This window comes from Calypte anna, chromosome 6 (assembly GCF_003957555.1).
Source record: "Calypte anna isolate BGI_N300 chromosome 6, bCalAnn1_v1.p, whole genome shotgun sequence".
Taxonomy (NCBI): domain Eukaryota; kingdom Metazoa; phylum Chordata; class Aves; order Apodiformes; family Trochilidae; genus Calypte; species Calypte anna.
In genome coordinates, this window is record NC_044252.1 from 32,575,547 (window position 1) to 32,595,348 (window position 19,802).

Consider the following 19,802-nt stretch of genomic DNA (forward strand, 5'->3'; position numbering starts at 1 on the left):
AGGGCAGAGGGGAAATCTCAGCTCCACACAATACTCACGGGGAAGAGTATCAGGTTAAAGGCTTTTTTTGTTGCCTTTCTCGTGTCTTGCTTTGTTCACGTGAGTCACACTCCACTCTATTTTGGATGATCCTTTATTGAAAATGCCTGTGAGTCATTTTCTCTAAACTTGAAACCATAAAAATGGTAATGTTTGGGTAATACTCGGGAATTTTTAAGTTTTTTGCATACTTCTCCTTTTAATTGAACAGGAAAAAGAGGGTAACCTGATCCACAAAAGGGCTTTTTTCCCCTTTATTTGTCCTGCACAGATCCACTGCTCTGGATAGAAATCACTACACATGGAGTAAAACTTGTGAACATATGCCTGTAAATATATATGGAGAGTAAAAAGAAAGAACAAATACACAAGAAAAATATCTCTTTGGGGAAAGGACACAAATCCAACCAGTAACAACCTGGGCATCTCTATCAACCTACATTCACAGCATGGTATCGAGTCTATAAAGGTAATAGCACAAGCTTTAAATTAACACACTTCTCCTTCCAGATGGCTGAACTCAATGACTAAAAATCATACTGGTGTTTATTTGCAGCTCCAATGTCCTCCACCTGAAGCTGAGAGAAAACCAAAGGATTTTCTCTCCAAATGCCTTGCAGCACAGCAGATACACTGCTCCTCGAATCACACAGAATCACAGAATCACAGAATCCTAGGGGTTGGAAGGGACCTCGAAAGATCATCTAGTCCAACCCCCCCTGCCAGAGCAGGGCCACCTAGAGCACTTCGCATAGGACCACAGTTGTGCTTTTTGCACCCCAGACATGCAGGCACCTCTCCCTCCTTGATGCCACCAGTGGAGACAACTCAAAGTCAACTACTGAAAAAGGCTCTTTACCCCTGCACCAAGGTCTCCAATGAATTCATGCCATGCTCAACAGATTGCCTCCACATTTCTCTCCTCCATCATCTCACTCCAGAGCTTGTTCTGGTGGTAAAAAAACCCAAAACAACAACAACAAAAAAAAACCAACACCCAGGTGATCTCCAAGTGGAGCAGCCTGGGAGGGAGCTGAGATCACTTTGACTCACTTGGGCATGGCCAAGACCCATGGGGCAGCAGAGAAGGAGGCACTAGGATGGCTCTAACCTCACAGTGAGCACTGAAGAGGAACCACACTGCTGGAAACCTCAGCTCCAGCACTGCCAACCTTATTCTGTTTGATCTTGGAGGTGACCCTGAGGCCCCCTTCATTCTGCTCAGCCACCAGGAACAGGGATCCAAGTTGCAAGCCCAACCTGAGTGAGGAGTGCTAGGGAAAATATTATAAAGGGAAACTCATTTCCCTTGGGCTGCCTGATAGGGCCATCAGAGGAAACATCTGCCATCCTCCACGGAGGACAGAAATGAGGAGGAAGTGGTTGGTTCATCCAGAGAAAAGAAAGTCAGAAACATTAAAGGCACACAGGTCCTGACCAAGACACAGGACCCACTTCTACAAACCGAGCAAAACAGGTTAAAAAAGCAGTTTTATAGACTGCTGAGTCTGAAAGTGGCAGCAGCCCACTTGATGAGGTCAGGGACCAAAGTGGCCTACGGTACTTGTAAAAGAAAACATCTGTTCATGTTAAAAGGTCAGCAGGAAATGAATGCTATTTACTTTGTCCTTACTGGTTAGGCCACCGCTCCTCGAAAGAGAACCACACATGGCTCAGCTTAGCTGAGCAGCATTCATAGAATGGTGAGAGCCCCACGGCAGCCATCCCACCAGCTGCCCACCTTCAACCCAGGAACCCCTCAAGTGTCCTCAGGAAAGGGCTGAGGGTGGCTGTCCCCTCCCTGTCACCCCTGGGAACCCTCCCTTCTCCTCACGGACTACCACCCCGCCACACTTCATGGGTTAGTGGGAAGGGGGTGAAGGGAAAAAAAAAAAAGAAAAGAACCTTCGTGCCACCTCAGGAACAAGCCCTTAAAATAAATCTGTCAACATAAAAGTGAAAAACCCAAGAAGTTTCTTCTGAAAAACAGGAAGCGTTAGGTACGGAGCAGCTTAAAATAGCGCCCGCTTGGTTTGTTGACAAAACGTGGGTCCCCAAAGGGGTTGTGGGGTTTTTTTTTGTTTCTTTTGGTTTGGTTCGTTTTTGTTTGTTTGTTTTTTGGTTTTATTTTTTTGGTTGTTGTTTTTGTTGTTTGTTTTGTTGTTCTGGGGTTTTTTTTTTTGCTGGGCCTGCAGGAGAAGGCTGATGGCAACGGGCCCGGCCACTCTTCCCGTGAGAGGCCCCGGGGGCTCCCACAGGAAACCCCAACAGAAAACACCCCCGGCGTGGATCGAATAAACAGCAGGAAGATTTAAGGACGATCTCTCACTTTCTCATTAAAACTCAGCCTGAAGTTTTCAGTTTCCAGTGGCTGCCTGGCACGGGAGGCTCTTCAGGCGTAGGAACATGCGTGGTTGGGCGGGCAGGAGGGGCCACCAGCAGCTAAGGACAGGCTATAAATGACACAGCTCTGAGCCCCTGTAGACAAAAAAGTTCTTAACTGAGAATTACGGGACGGCACCTTTGGCAGAACAAGGAAATTTTACACTCCAGATTTCCATTGAGGTTGTGTGGCATTTCCCTCTCACTCAATACCTTCCTTTCCATCCCACCACGCAGAGCTCTCTGGTCCTCCAGACCCCACCAAGCACACTGCCCTCCTGAGTCAGCCTGCAGAGCTGGAAAGCACCAGCTTTTCTTTTGTCTTAGTTACAAAAAACAAAAAAACAAACTTAAAAAAACCTAAAAAAAAAAAATTAAAACAAACCAAACATTTTTGGATGATCTAATTTAGACTAAAAGGACAGTACTGCAAAGCAGGTCAAGATGCGAGCCCTTTCTACAGACCTTGCTCTACAGACCAAGGCTATTCATGAGTCCTGCCTGCCTTCTCCCCACACCACACCAGACGTGAAGGGGCTCCAACCATGAATAGCTAATTATTGGGCCACATTAAATTATTACTCCAATTAAGATTTGTGGGTTTCTCCCTTGCCTAACAATGCTCCTTTGACAGCAGCGTTGCAAATACACTGGAGCAGGAGCAGCAGTCTAGCTCCATGTGCAATTAGGCCAGCATGTGGATCTTATTGCTCTTAAGGACTCTCATTTGATTTCCTGCACCACCAACTGGTGAGAAGTTTTCAAGTCTAAATACAGAAGAATTAGATCACTCTTTGGGGTGGTCGCATCTGGGGTTGGAAAACCAGATGGAGCGCGGTTTTTTTCCCCGAGTCCTTTGTAATTGAAGCAGCACAGAAAGTTGCTAGGGAGCAGGCAAACACAATCAGTGCTTTGGGGCAGCCTGCAGCAGAGTTGTGCCGTGTCTGCCAACCCTTGGAGACACCATCTGAAGTGCTAGCAGGGAAGAATGGTCTGGCAGGATGGGGTTGGTAGAATACTGCTGTGAACGTGGCCCTGCTGCAAGCCTGCAGGAGCTCGGTGACTTCTGAGCACAAACACCTGCACCCACCACCTTCTCACAGTGCCACCCAAGGAACCTGGGAGATGAATGACTCCTTCAGTTCCCGAAAAATACAAAGCTCACAGGAGTAGGCTGTGAAACTGGGGAATGAGGGGAAGAGAGATGGAGAGGAGGAGAAAGGAATACAGAAGCTTCGGCATTTTGAAGCACAGAGAACCAACCAAGCCTGGAGATGAGCACCAGGAGTGCCATCAGGTCTTGCAGGCTGGATGGGACCTGTGATGGGATAATATGTCTTTGGAATGGTCAGCAGGAAGCATGCTGAAACCCCACTTTCCTGCTATTTTTTTTCCTTCCTTGGAACTCAGAACATACCCTTCATAAAGACACAAGTCAAACCATAAAAATGAGGGGAAAAGAAATTTCTCCTCCAAATGCTGAGGCTGCACCTAGAGCAGCTGCTGAAGAGCTTTGCTTCTGGCCAAGGCCATATTGCAGGACATTGAGAGTGCTTTGTGCCTTAAAGTGTCCACCTTGGCTCTGCATGCAGCATCAGGGATCATTCCAAGCACCAAGCTATGGACACTCTCCTGGGTCCTTCCTGGGGACCAAACTTCCACTACACCTAAAAGGATGAAAAACAACTTCTTGCATTCTCCACCATTCCCAGCAGCACGAACAGAAGAAACCAGCTGAAGGAACCCATCCAAATTTCCTGATGCAGCCTCCATCTCATTTCATCCACCTCCCAGGTACCAGTGGAGCAGAATCCTGTCCTGCTTGACCCTCTGGAGCACTGGCTCCAGGATTGTGGAAGCTGTGAGCTGGGATGCACAGCAGTGTCAGCACTTCTTCACACCTCTGCCCTGCACAGGAGTCTGCTGGTCCAGGAGCTGCTCTGTATACCCAAATCAGCCCCGAGCTGGGGGGAATTTCTTCCCTAGAGCCAAAAATTATTGGCTGCCCTAAAATGGCACAGACTTTGCCAGGGAATAAGCTGCTTTGGAGGCAGAAAAGGCATCTATTTTCCCTGGTGCTTAACCACATGCTGGCTTTTCAAACCTGTGGGTTTAAAGACCCCCTTATCAGCAGCTAACACAGAGCCGGGCTCCCTGAGATGCAGGAAGCATACTGAAACCCCACTTTCCTGCAATTTTTTTTTTCCTTCCTTGGAACTGAGGACATACTCTTCATAAAGACACAAGTCAAACCATAAAAATGAGGGAAAGAGAAATTTCTCCTCCAAATGCTGAGGCTGCAGCTGGAGGAGCCCTAGCAACCAGCATCATCTCTTGGGCATGGATGGTGAGGAAGGGCTGCATCTGCTCCTCCAACCTCAATATCCCCCAAAACACAGAGATCTGAAAATGATTTAGCACTTGAGACCTAAGCAGAACACCTTTAGGTATTTGGGACTTTTTCAGAAGGAAGCAACAAGAAGAAAAACAAATACATGTCCAGAGTCAACACTTCATGACCCGAACCAATACATAAATGACTCATTTTATGAGCATGGCCTGCATATAAACATCCACCTCAAAAATAATCCTCTGCAGTACTGAATCAGAAGAGTGAGGAGGTTGGTGGGGAGATCAGAGAGCTTACTGGTAGAAAGAAGAGATGAGAGGGAGCTCTCAAGAAAGGAGGGCCTAAAGAAAGAGAAATTCCCCTTGAAAAGCACAAACACACACCTGGCTCTGCTGGTTTATCTGTTCTTTGTTTTCCTGGCAGTCCACAGCTCTTGTGCATGAAAACACAGCTATTTGTTTTTGCAATGTGGGAATTATTGGTGTTTGAGAAGTAGTCAGCTTTTCACAGGGTATTATTTAAGAGGCATTGTAATTCTAGAAAAATGAAGAGATTATTTTCCACTGAAGACACAAAGCTGACACCTTTGGTATTATATTGTTCGTATCCAGGTCCACTTTGGGGAGGCATTTTCTTCTCAAGCTGGTTTCAGCCAGGCCAGCCCTCCTTTTGCATCCACATTTCTGCTGCCTACACATCTGTGGGTACAATGCAAGCTCAGCCAGACCAACTTTTCCAACTTCAGCTCCAACAAACTGCTCCATGGCCCTGGAACTTCCAGAGCCACGGGGATGTTTTGCATTAACATGATGAAATATCTGGGTGACTGCAGGGCCCGTTGCAAGCAGCCAATTTGGAATTTCTGGTTGGTAGCACACCAAGTGAGCACAAGGTTCAGGAGCTGGCCACCACACACCACGTTTCACAATGAATTTGGGCTGTTTTTCTAACCCAGCTGTCTTGTTGAAAAACCAATGCAACCCCCTAAGGTATACAAATAATTAATTTCAACTCAAGCTCTAAAGCTGAAGCTCCCCAACTTTCTTTCCTGGTTGTGACCTCATTTTACAGACCAGTAACTCCAGGCTACCCCAAACAGCAGAATAAATATCAGATAAAATGAAATTTCTGTCAAGCTCACACCCTGGCTCATAATTTTCCCCAACCTCATTTCAAGGCCATCACTCCACTTTAGAATCTGACAGAGTCATCACACAAATGATGTTTGAAACTCAGACCCACTCATGGAGCCACCATCAACTCCAAGGTCACAGATGGGAGAACAACACCCAAAATTCATGGCTGTGGAGCCACAGGTACCACCTCTGCCCATCCTTTAGGGTCCTGGCCTTACCTAACAGACCTCTTGACTCTTGGATGCACAAAGGATGCATCAAAAGAATAAAACTCATTTACCCCACGGGTCCAATGATGCCCATGGGGTTTTGGCTGCCAACACCCAAACACACCTTGCAGCCCAGCTTCCCTCAGATGCAGAAATGAAATTGTGGATGTCACTTAGCAGCACCATAAATTAACTCCCTTCAAATTACCTCCCTTGGTATTTTTTATTGCTGGAAGACAAATCTAAGCTTTGGGGGAACTCCAGTGCTTTTTGCACACTGCTGAGGATGCAGTCAGTGTTACAAGCATAAATTATGAAGTAAAGTGACCTGCTACCACTATGTAAATCTGGTAGCAGGAGCTAAGATTAGAACTGAGGCATTTTCAGATCTGACCCTACATGATTATAGGCTTGCAGCCAACTGTACAAATGGGACCTTTCTAAGCTGTCTATCAGAGACAAGAAAGGGGAAAACAAACAACCAGAATCACTTCAGAAACATGAACCTCCTTGCCTCTGGCCCCAAGTTCATGGGTTTTGCATCATTCCTGATGTTGGCCACTTAAAACCAGAAAGTTCATGTAGAAGAGAGGGGACAGATCAAGAAAGATCCTGGAGACAGATGTGGGGTTTTGTGCCACCTGCCATCTTTCTGACATGTATTTTAAGAGATGAGAAATCCCCCAAATGGTCCAACTGGCAGGTTGGATTGTGAGCTAGGGCAGTGTGGCCTTAAGGCCTCTGAAGCAATATTCCCTCTGTGCACACACTGCTTCCCAGGTCCAAATCCTCAACTTTAAACATGAGGATATTCCCAGGCACGGGAAAAAACCAAGGGTGAAAACGTAATCCTTTGGCTCCTTGTTGCCTTTAAAATTAATTGCCACATAAAACTGCTGATTCCTACCAAACGAAGCTGTACAATTTATCAGCTCAAGGATAAAGCAAACTCACTGGTGGTTTAAATACATGACCTGAGTTATTACTAAATTTTGCACCAGCGACAGTTTTATGGATAACGTAGGTTTTATAAATTCATTAGGAGGGGACCAACTTTCAAAGTAAACAAAGACATTAAACAAACATGGCAATACTGTGTTTACATGCAGAATAGATTTCCCTTTCCTCTCCAAAGCCACCCTGGGATACATGGGAGGAAAAAATATAAAAGCTGCTCTGCTGCAACACTTCATGAAGGGAAAACGCTGCCCGAGTCGGTGAGGGATGAGCTCAAACCTCAATTTCTTCCCTGCTGCTGACCTAATCCAAGAGCAGGTCACTCATCATCCTTCTGATTCAGCCTCTTAAATGCTTGAAGCATCATTTCCATACCACAAAAGGAGACTGGACCTGCTCCAGAGCCCTTTGCAGTCCGTGGCATCTTTCCATTGATTTCAGCGGGCTTTAAATCACCGGGATGATGGTGTTTAATTAAAGGGATGCTCTCATCTGGAATCCACTCCATTTTGACCCAAGTTGAAGCTGGTTTTGAGACCAGAGTCCCCCTGCCCTTTTCCTGTTGATTAAATGTTTCCCCTCCCAAGTGATACAGGAAATACCTGCCAAGCTGACACAGGACCTGAACACATGGGAGAAAGAGAAAAATCGCAGCTGCATGACTTGCTGTCAAAGAAAAGGAGATGCTAAAAAAACAAAAAAAGAGAGGAAAAACCTTTTTTTGGCCTTTCTTACAACTTGCAACAAGAGATGTTAAAAGCAATTTCAGAAGGAAGTACAGATTGCAAGCTGATACTGCTTCTCCTGCAAGAAAACTTGCCGTGGAAGTTGTTTCAACCTATACTTGCTGGAAGAAATGAATAACATTGCCCTAAAAAAAAAAAAAGAAGAGCTTGTAAGAAAAAAATCTGTTTTTCTCCACTCTTGCATTCTGTTTATTCTGTGTATTTATCACCAGTATGTGTAGAGGCAGTCTCACTCTTTCCCTCGTGCAGGCAGTGAGTTAGTCACACTTTCCCCTGTTGTGTAGCTCCTTTAGTCAGCAGCAGGGAAGTGATAAAAATGAAAAAAAAAACCTAAACAAACCCAGGAAAACACAATTGTGAAAAAACCACAGAAATTAGCAGCAGGTCGTTGTAGGCAAATGTAATATTCCCATCGATTTTGCTTGCTTTAATTTAGGAGGTTGCAATCTGGTAAGGAGCTCCATGCACACAGCTTCTCCTCTGGAGAAGAGAGGGAGAAGAAGGGCAGAGGGATGGATCCCACAACCCTACAGATGTGTGAAAACCTTGGTGCAGAAGTCCTGGCCTTGCCCTCCTGCAAACAGAGCAGTCTATGAATGATGAGGAAAGGCCTTTGAGCCCCAGCACCTCCTTCCCTGGCAGGGTGAGCCAGGGAAAACCCCTTGGTCCTTCCTCTTCCAGGCTCCTGCTCCCCATACTCATGCTGGGAGCAGGAGGCAGGAGAAGAGGACCCAACCTTCACACAACACTTGGCAAAACCCCTCTGCACCTGAACTGAAACAGAACATCACGAGAATCTCCTTCACCAGATGTGGCAAAAAATGTTTCTTAGCTTTCAGAAACTGAGAGAAGGTGCTACCAGAGAATAGTTTTCTTTAGGAACCAGAATAAGTCACAGCTTCCAGCCCCAGCAGTGCCTTCACTTATGCTCACCAGGTGTTAAATAATCAGCCTGCAGCAGGAACAGCCCCAGTTTTGTGACCAGTGTAATGTCATTATGCACAGTTGCTTTGTTCTTGGGGGTCTACTTATTTAAAATGCATTAAAGGAATAAATCACTGTTGATTGTCCCATCCTCCTTCCCTTTTAAGCTAGGCTGGGGCAATAAATCTATTAAAAAAGTGACTCCTGTTTTAAATAAAACCAGTAAAAGCAGTAACAATGGGAGGCTCCCAAACTTCATTTCCAAAGTCACAGTTTTGCTCCTTTTCCATTCTATTATTTGCTACCATACATACATGAAATGGCCAGGATACCAAATGACCCCAACACACCTTTACAAAATTATCACCCTAAACCATCTGGAACCACAGTGCTCTGGCAGCTGAATGGTTTTCCAGCCTTGGGACTTACCCTTAGCTGTTAAAAAATGGATTGATCACAGGCAGGGCTGAGGAAGGCTGAGCCTTTCCATTTATTGGTCACAAATCTGCACCCACTGCCTTCTACACAACGTGGCAAACCCCAGGTAGGATGCTGAGGTTCAGGTCCTGGAGTTATTCACAGTGAATAACCAGAACTTGTTCCAGCACTGCAGAGAAGCTGCTCGTGGTGGCCAGGGCTTCCTACAGCATGCAGGGTGAATATCAACAATTCTACCACAATCTACCAAAGGGAAGCAAGGACCCATTTACAGGCACTGGGAGCTGAACCCTTCACCTTCATTACAGCTTCATCAACCCACGAGTGTGTGTGCATGGCCCCTACAAACTGGGGCTGATGTTTCAAGGTGGGGGAAGAAAGTGGGGGTGAAGCTGTTCTGCCTCCACTGCACTTTAGGGAGCAACCCAGGGAATAAATTCATCCCTGATCCAGGGCTGCCCACACCATCCCCTCTGCTCCCCAGCTCCAAACACATTACCAGCCCTGCGAGGGCAAGGATTGGGCTTAAATCATCATCAAATGGTATCCCAGTTCCACAAAAACCAAACCAAACCAAACATGAGGTACTCCCAACAGAGTCCTCAGCCAGCTGGGGTTTGGAAATGATTCAGCCTACACTCCCTTCCCACCCCAAACAGTCCTGACCTCCTTTCTAGGAAAGCCCTAAGTCACCAGCAACATGATCTGAAATAAAAACACTTAGGAACCACCTTGTGCAGATAATTACTTCTCAGATCCTTTTTTTTCCTGCTCTGGTGTTAGTCATCAACCTCCAGAAGTACACAGCACCGAGTGCCTTCAGCCTGGCCAGGCACTTGTGTCAAATATTGAAAGAGAAGAAAGCCAACAAGAGGCTCCTGTGAGCATTTCTGTCCCTGACACAAATCTTAATTCTCTAAGGATCGTCTCACATGCCAGTGGGAAGCTCAGCAAGGGATGAGATTTTTAATCTAATCTGCTTTCAAAATAATTTTGTTGGCATTGATTGGGCTGAATTGTATCCACAGGAAAGAATTTTAAGTCAGAGCAAATACATAGATGAGCCAGACTAATAAGTGCCTCTTGCCATTGCTGATAGCTGATAATAACAAAGAACAAACACCTTAATATTAATATTAGGTAAAATTACCTGGTCTCAGGAGCTAGCACACAGCTGTGTTGTTAAAAACTATTCCAACATCTACAATATTAAGCAAAATTCTCAAAAGCTGCCCAGATTAAAAATTCCTTTGCTTGACTCTACTCCTCTACCCCCAGAAAACAACCCTAAAACCTCAGCTGTCTGGAAGCCCAGCTGTTTCCTGGCTTTTCTATGCAAATTGTTCTCCCTGGAGTTTATTATTGTGCATGGATATGTCTCTTAAAACGTCCACAAGTTTGAATTAGGGGCCCTACTTCCATCAAAGGGAATTCTTGTAAAATAAGCTTCATTCTCACAGCATCTGACACGGAATTATTATCCCATAACTCACGGGTGTCCAAGGGGTTCTGTACTAAGCACGGCCCTGAAAAAGTCCCAGAGGGAAAAGCACGTGAAAGGACACAAAGAGTTGCTCAAATGTAAACCTGCAAAGCAAGGAATTTCACATCTCTTTGCCAACCCATAAAGCACTCCCCATGTCTCTAGGTGAGGACATGCCTCTTGCCTGACTTCTGGATTTCTACCTCTCAGGATTAACCAAACACCGATTGCATTGCTGTGCAATTAGACTAAATTAAAACTTACCTTAAAGCAGGGAACATTTTCTTTTCCATTCCAATCAAAATAATTTACTTAAGTCTCAGTTTAATATTGGCATTACCCTCCAGCATGATGAATTTGCCACCATTTCTGTATGACAGCAGGAAATCCAGACAGCAAAAGTTACCCTGGTAGCTGCTCAGAGAGCTCACAGACCATTAGCACAAAGCATCATGCGAACTCTGCTGCTTGTTTTCACTCCTGCTCTCTCTCCACTTTCTCACCAGGTTCCTGGCTTCCTTGCATCACACTGAACACACAACCCCCCTCACCCCCAAATAGTAAAAAGTTGCCCAAGTTATTTTTTCTCCTCCACTAAATCTGCTATGAAACTGCTTCAGCTGAAGCATCCACACCACACCTGGTTCCCAACCACTCAGCCCCACTCATCTCCCAATTCTTTGGCATTGGCTTGAGTTTGGTTTCCAACCTGTGGACATTGTACAAAACTCCTGACACCTAGAAACACCTACAGTTCTAGAAGATGGTTTTAAAAGACTGCAGATCCTCTAAAAAGACCAAAGATTTTTGTGACTGTGCCTATTCAGCTCAACCTCCTAAGCACTCACTATCACTCCTCTCCTTGGGATAGCCAAGGCTGCACTCTATTTCCAAATACATACAATCCATTGAAACATTCTAATTCACCCTGTTTATCAAATTCCAGCCTTAGGCCAAAGTATTTTTATGATCAAACCAGAAATACCATTAGAACCAGAACAAGTGCTGCCCTCACTCACTCACACACTGCTGCAGTGCCAGGCTTTGCTTATGTGGGGCTCAAAGATTTGATGTGCAGACATTGGAGTTTCTGACCCAAATACTGTCCTGGGCTGCAGAACCAAACTCAGGTTATGTTGATGGATTTGCAAATGTGTGGACAGCATCTGAGAGCAGGGTCTGCCCCGTGCTATTTAGTAACTAAATGATAGTCTGTGATAATAAAATATTTATTAAGCTCCACACAATACTGCAATTGAACTGATGCACTTCCTCCCCTATCCATCAGAGTACACTGGAAGCTCTCTTTAACTTCTGCTTGTGAAGTCTCAGATTACACATCTTTATTTTCCTTACAGTTTTTCCTAGAGGGTTGTGTATCTACAAGGAACCACTCAACATTTTACCCAGAAATGAGGAGTTGTTTTTTTTTTTGTCTCTGTTTCCTTAATTTCTCTGGAAAAAACCATCCCTGGCAGAATATCCAGAATCAATTTCCTCAACAAAACCAGAAACCCACAAAATACACTGAACAGAGGAAAAAGCCACATTGCACTTAGTGACCTGGTGCTGTACCAAAAGAACACATGATGTGGCAGGAGAGGGAAAGAACCAAAGCCTCATTTGTGGTGATGCATTAATCCTGCACAGACCACGGACACCCCTTCCTCCTCCTCTCAACCAATCTGTGGTGATAACTCCTGATCCAGGGCTCTCAGAAACACTTTGATAAACTGCTGGAAATGGCTGTAATTCCTGCTGCTACCCATCAGGCAGAGCCAATGATCCAAAGAGGCAGCACCAGCCAGATCCTCAGTTCAGGTCCCTGGGAATTGTCCAGTTCTGGAGCCCCCATCACAAGCAGAAGATGGAGCTGCTGGAGCAAGTCCAGAGGAAGCCATGGAGATGCTGGAAGGGCTGGAGCAGCTCTGGAACCAGGCTGAGAGCTGGGGTTCAGCCTGGAGATGAGAAAGGTGCAGATAGACCTTAGAGCACCTTCCAGTGCCTGAAGGGGCTCCAGGAAAGCTGAGGAGGGACTTGGGACAAGAGCTTGGGACTTCTGACAAGGGCAAGGTGGAAAAGGGGAGATTTAGATTGGCCAGAAGGAAGAAATTCTTTGGTGTGAGGGTGCTGAGCCCCTGTGCCAGGTTACCCAGAGAAGCTGTGGCTGCCCCATCCCTGGCAGTGTCTCAGCCCAGGTTGGATGGGGCTTGGAGCACCCTGGGCTGTGGGAGGTGTCCCTGACCATGGCAGGGGGGTGGCACTGGATGGATGAACTTTAAGGTCCCTTCCAACCCAACCCAGACTGGGATTCTGTGATTCTCTGACCAGGCAAGTGAAACACCAAAGGTTGCTCACCAAAGAGCTTGGTGTCTTTCAAGTCAGGGCCCTTGCTGACAACCCCTGTAGCAGCAGGTGGCCTGGAGATGCTGGGAGGTGAAGAATCACACCCTGCCCTCCCTCAGTGGGGATGTTACTGTTGGCACCAAAACAGAGAGACCTGCAGTGGATGTAAGGAATTGCAATGGAAAAAACCAGGAAATAAAATGTAAAAAGTGTATTGTGAGGAAGTGATTGAAGGAAGTAGCAGAGCCCTTAACAAATTGGTTATTTGGTTAGCTGATGCAGAAGTGGAAAAGGAAATTCATTCAATATGCTGCAGACTTCCCTTACACTATTATTTTCTGGGGGTTTTCTTACTTCTTCCCCCCCATTAATATATATATATATGTGGACAGACACACATATATATGTGTATATATACACATATACACATATATCCCAAAATATTACTGGTCAAGATAGTAATTGAAGCTTACAAGATTCCAATTAAGAAGATCTGACCATTATTAGAGCTAGACTAGAGACAGGCTTGGGAATCAAAGAATAAAATCAGACCAGTCAACAAGAAAAGGCTCTCTTCAGAAACCATTTGGTTGCCAGCAGTTCTTGATTTGTTGAAAAATACCCCATCCCAACAGGTAATACCATTACACTCATATAAACCTTTATGAACATGTTACTGCTCTGTGCCTTACGGGATGTGGCTGCTCGCCAGTAATTTCCCCTTAAATATGAAAATGGATATAAAAATCCAACTTTCTGGATAGAATAATGGCACAGGAGATTGATGGCATCTCTCTGCCTAGCAATGACTATTTGAAACACTTTTGGCTGCACTTATAAAGCTCCAGTGGCCTCCAGAAGTACAGAAACTGCCTGGAGTGTGAGGAGGAAATAAAACTCCTGAGTCACAATGAAGAACTCAAGCAATTCAACCTTTTTCAAAGAGGTACTGGGTGCAGTTATCACTTCTGCAATGACACCAGCACGCAGCCCTGTGTTTAGAGAAGGAAGGAGGAAACACTCTGAATTTCCATAAATGAAACATCTGCTGCTGAGATGGCACTGGGGGTACCGGAGGTGCCAGGATTGAAGGGAAATAGAGCTCTGGTTACCAGAAAAAGTCAAGTTCTCCAAGGTGTCATAGGGAACAAAACTCCCCCACTGTGTCATTGCATCATGAGTGGGCAGTAAGAATATGGCAAAAGGCAGAAAAGAAAGACAAAAGGGATTTATGCCAGGAGAAGAAAATAGGAGAAGAAAGGAGAAGCTGAGAGTGAAGCTGAAGGCAGAGTGGATGGAGTCAGAAAAGCCAGAGAAAGGCAGACAAAGCCTCACCCCCATCACACCTACTGCAGGCTCACACATTTTGGGTTACTTTCATTATTTCTTTGTATTCCGGCAGCATCTGGCATCTGCCACTGAGCCAGGGTGTGCCAAGCACGAATCAAGACCTTTCTGCTCATGAGCAAAAACACACAAAAGAGGGAAAAAAAAAAAAAGAAAAAACAGACCAAAAAACCCCACAACAGAGTGAGGGACCTCACCAGGCCTGGCTGGGGGGGCCAGGAGCTGCAACAGCAACAGAACCCACCTGCTTTGCACCCAGCCACTCTTCTGGTCATGCAGGGAGTACTCAAGAGAATTTTTTTTTTTTTCTTTCAAGTGTTTTTTTAAAGCTCCCAGGTACATCTGTCCCTCAGGTGGGTTTGTCAGGAGCATTCTTTGCATTTGCCACTGTAAGAAACCAGGATAGTTTCCCTGTATTTCCCCCCAATGCCCCAAGAACTCAGCTATTACTCCATGCGTCACAAGTCACCTGGGAACCTACAGAAAAGCTGCAAGGAACCTACAGAATGCTGCAAGGAACCTACAGAATGCTGCAAGGAGCCTACAGAATGCTGCAAGGAAGATGATTGAAGGGCACAGCCCAACTTTAACAGGCAGCAGCTACCACTGAGAGGCAAGCAGGTCCTCCCAAACATCCATGTGCACTGCTACCCAGGTCTACATCTGATATTTAAGGTCCTTTCATTAATTTCAGGCTACAACAGTCCTGGGGCTGAGGCCCCCAGGCTCACCCTTAGACTCTCTTGTACCCTCCAGGCTCTGTAGTTTCAATTAACTTGTGACCATAAAAAGCCAGGAGAGTATTTCTCTTGTATTGTACCACAGAGCTCTGCAGAACTAATCATTTTGCAAATGGAGCTCTAAATCATTAACAAAAAAATGTTGATTATAGCATCTGCAATCATTATTTGGCCCATTACTTAAAAAGCTGGATGCAAGAAATAGGATGGGGAATAGCTGGTAATGCACTCAAGAATATGGGATGTCAGAAAATGAGCACTGCCTGTAACTGTTACACTTGGGCTCTAGGAGTACTTTGAAATCAGACCACTACAATAAGTCCTTTATCCCCAAGCACTTAAAAAAACAGCCAGCTATCATTAAAAGAATGAAAACACTGTGGTATTACTCTCCCAGGCCTTTTGTCTTTTCTTCGTATTCTCTGGAACAATCATAAACTTACATTTTTACATTTTCCCATTAGATTTCTTAGCTTAATATTTTACCAGAGTCAAAATACCACAACCTGAAATGGGGATGACTTTTCTTCCTTTTTTTTTTTTTCCTTCCACCCTGGCTGCCAGCTCTGAGAGTTTCCTTTCCAATGGCAGGAACACATCCCACTGCTTCCCCTCCTCTGGGCAGCACACACCAGTCCCACCACCACCTCCAGAAGAGGAATTTATAGCAGGATACCCTTTGCACATGGCCTCTCCAAAGCCACCTTTGCACCAGAGGGCAAAGTCAAGCCTTGAAAGCACCACTCAAGGAGAACATCATTGCCTTGCCCTCCCGAGAGCTGAGCAGAGCACTCCTGCTGCAGTTTTGTTGAACCCAGATGTTTATTTTCCATCCTGGGAAAGTGAGTGCACCTCCCAGGCTTTGGCAGGAACTTTGATCTAAACCCTACATCCATGTGCTGAAGCAACGGACCATTGGGAGCTGCCACCCTCACTGGGAGATGGGGACAGGGGTCATTTATCCCTGGCTATCTATCTGCTGCAGCACACACAGATGCACCCCACCAAGCCCGAGAGAATAACCCAGAGCTGATTATCAAAATCACTGAGTTTACAGATCCACCACAAAAACACTGATTTGCAGCTAAAATATCATGAAGGTCTCACTCTCCCAAGGAAAATGCCCAACAGGAACCCAAGTGTCAGCAGTTGAAAGGGACCTCACTGACTGACTCCTTTGGGCTGGGAAGTTTGAGAAACTTTATTCTTCAGTTGAATAGAAGTTTTCTTTTAAATTCAACCTAAATTTCTCCTTGTAGCACAGGTAGCACCTCAGGCTGGATCCCAGGGTGTGCTCTGTGGAGGCATTAGGAACATCCCTTTCTGATGCACTCATCTTTTCCTCCTGGCTCGCCCTACACCTGTACCTAACCCCCAGCCTTTTAGCAAACACTTCTCCTTTGCCTCCACATTTCAATTATTTCTTCCTCTCAGAGCTTTTCTCCAGCCTCACGTTCTCACTCTGGCCACACTGTCCCTTCCCTTCTTGCCTGGTCAAGGGTTCCATGCTGGCTCCTCTCCAACTCTGCAATCAGTTCACTTAAGAGCCTGGCAAGCTGGGTTATTTTTATTTTTTTCCAAGGCTGTTTTATGGTTTCAAAGCAATGAGGAAAAAAAAATTACATTTTTTTCCAGTATGAAGAATAAAAATCTTATGTTGCAGCAGCTTAGCTTGCCCATAAACAGGACACTTAAAAAAAAGAAATACAATAGTGCAAGGATAGAAGAGTGTATGATGGAGAGGCATGGAAAGGAGAGAGAATGGAAGCACAACTTCTAAATAAAGACACAAAACAAGCCAAAAGGCAGTAGAAACAATGAACCCCTCTGACCTCTCTGAATTTTTATACAGCATTGCAAAGGAATTAAATCTCACACTTCTTTTCTCAAACCTCTGCCTTCACTGTGGGTAAAAAAAAGGGGGGAAAAAGGAAGGTCAGTGGGAGCCCAACAGGAGCAGGCAGTGCTGTACACTGTGGGGATAAACTGATCACCACTGGGGCTGTGTGACCAAGCAACCAACCAAAAAATACTTAAAAAAAGAGATGGTCCTTGTGCTAATTAAACCCTTTTATAGAAAAATTGCAACTCCTTGCAATCCCTAAGCTTAGAGAGGCTCATCCTTGGTTTCCCACTGAGAGGAGCTGGGCCGGGGTGGCCACCAGGACCCCCTGCCCTGTGAGTCAGCTCTTCTCTCAGCAGCACTGCTCTTCCTACCTCTGGTGTAGCCATTAGAAGGGCTTTTTTTTTTTTCCCCTGCAGTTAGTTTATATGCTCCAGCTCATTAACATCTCCTAATACCAGAACTTGAGGCTAATTAGGCATGGCAATCCTGAGGAACATATTCTCCGTTCATCTTCCCAAAGCAGGATGCTCCTTGGTGGCCCAGCTGTAGCTCCACATGCTACCACGAGGGTATCACCCTGGAAATAAAAATACTCCAGGATCCCACACATTACACAGCAGGGATCCCGTACTTGTTAGTTGATGGCACAATTTACAGGCTGTTTTGCTTAAAAATTGGAAGCATCTCTGCCATCAAGGCAGATTCCTGCTCAACAGCCTCAGGGATTTTCCCCAGTAGTTATCAATACACCAGGGATTTCATAATAAAAGCTACTGACTTGAGAAAGAAGGGGCAAAGTGGTTAGAAAACTTAGAAGACTTAAATAAAAAGCATTTGACAGAGAAATCCTAGTGGGAATTTGCTCACTGTGGCTACAAATGCACAGGGATAAGAGGCTATGGGGCCAAGACACACTTGATGCACATGAACTGCTCCTAGGAGTAGGCTGTCCATCTGAACATCACCCAAGAGTAACATCTGCTACAGCAACAGGTACACAAAGAACACCAAAAGACAAACAACAGGAGCTATGGGCCACACCAACCACTTCTGAATGCCCAGCAGCTCATGAAGCCTGGTTCCTATGTCTTCTGGACCACACAGATGCTGACCAAAACTTGTCCAGAACTTGGACTTTTTAAAGCTACCTTTGCTCACTGGATACCTGTGTTGCAGGTTTTTCTACAGTGCAAACATTGCTGGGGTTGTTTTCTTCTGCCTGTTTTCAAAGTTCATCACCTGCAAGGCTTTCTCCCTGTGTCTGCTTAAAATGACTTCAAGGACTCACCAGCTGGGAAGGAAGAACACTGGGTAATTTTCTCATATCACCATTTCAAATTCCCAGTAGCCTTCATTTAATAGAATAATCATCAAATCACAGAGTGGCTTGGGTTGGAAGGGAGCTCAGAGCTCATTCCTCCAACCTCTCAGCCATAGGCAGGGACACCTCTCATCCAGACAAGGATGCTCAAGGCTCATCCAACCTGGGCTTGGACACCTCCAGGGAGGGGGCAGCCACAACTTCTTGGGGCAAAGAGAAATTTAACATCTGCTTCTTTTATAACTAAAGGCAGAAATACTTAAAAAGCATCTTTTAAATCACATCTTTAAAGTGAAAGGTACCTATGGATACCATACTTTCATCCTGAAGCACCCCACGAGTGGGCACACAACAATTCCCTTCACCAGTCCTTGGAAAACAGGGACCTCTGAGGAATCAAAATGCCACCACACACATCACAAAGGATGATTTCATGCCTTCTCCCTCTTTAAAAATAAAATGTTGAAGCATCTTTACTGATCATGAGAAGAGCAAATGGAGGAGCTGTGTCCACAGGGGAGGATGCAGCATGTCACCAGAGGAGGGGAGTGACAAGGGATGGACCAGCATTCACCCACCTCTGAATCACCTGCAGAACTCCTCAGTTGTGTTTATTTTTCCTCCTCCTTTTCAAATACTTCCTGAGAATTTTGTGAGTCTCAGCACTGGAAACGTGAGCCAAATTCACTGCCCAAGGCAGCAGAGACCTGTGTCCAGCTGCCCTCTGACTCTCATTTTTGGAATGGATTCCTTTCCAGAAAGCTCCTCTAAACCTGGCTGCGTTGGTCCACAGATTACCAGATGGCAATGTGAATCCTGGACAGAGATGAAGCATCCACCAAACCCCTCATTTGAGAGCAGCCTAAATGCAGATTTTCCCTCACTAGACACCTTGACATCAAAATGTTTATCCTCTTTCTCCTGAGCTCTTTCCCATCACCAACATTCAGCTCCAGCCAACTGGAAAACTTCACGTAGGGAAAACGTGCCCAAAACTCCAGGAGGAAAAACAAAACCAAGGCATTTCATTTGGGGCCAGCTCACTCCAAAATGCAATTTTGTTTGTTTTGAACTGACCAAGCCACTGGCATGTCAGAGCCCAGGCGAGGCATTAACTCACTTTCCTGAGCAAGCAACACACTCAGCTCCTGGGCACAAAACCCTCAAGTTTGGCACCAAAATTAAGGCTGGGGCTCTGTAGCTTGGCTCAACACACATACCACGAGCTACACTGTGGGTCCCTACACCCCCCTGGGCTCTCCAAGCCTGCTCCTGAGGAGATTCAGGCCTTTTGAAGGAGCAGAAAACAAAGCAGGGCTGTCATCTGCAGAGGTGCCAGGGGTTTGTTTACCTCCAAGCAAAGCTGGCGGCACGGGGCAGGCGCTGCTCTCCTGCGCTCTGCGTTGTGCTGGGTGATCCTTGGCAAAGAGGGGTGCTCAGAGCAGAAAGCTATGAAAAATATAGTGTGAGTTTTGCAGTGATACGGGGTTAATATTAATTAGAGCTTGCTTGAGGAGTAGCTGCTGGAGCAGCAGGGT

General features: G+C 45.6%; 1 protein-coding gene across 1 annotated transcript in view; it reads right to left on the reverse strand.

Moving 5' to 3' along the window:
* The window catches only part of CTBP2 (C-terminal binding protein 2), a 129,954-nt gene that overhangs the window by 69,572 nt on the left and 40,580 nt on the right, over positions 1-19,802 (reverse strand). The window lies entirely within an intron of this gene.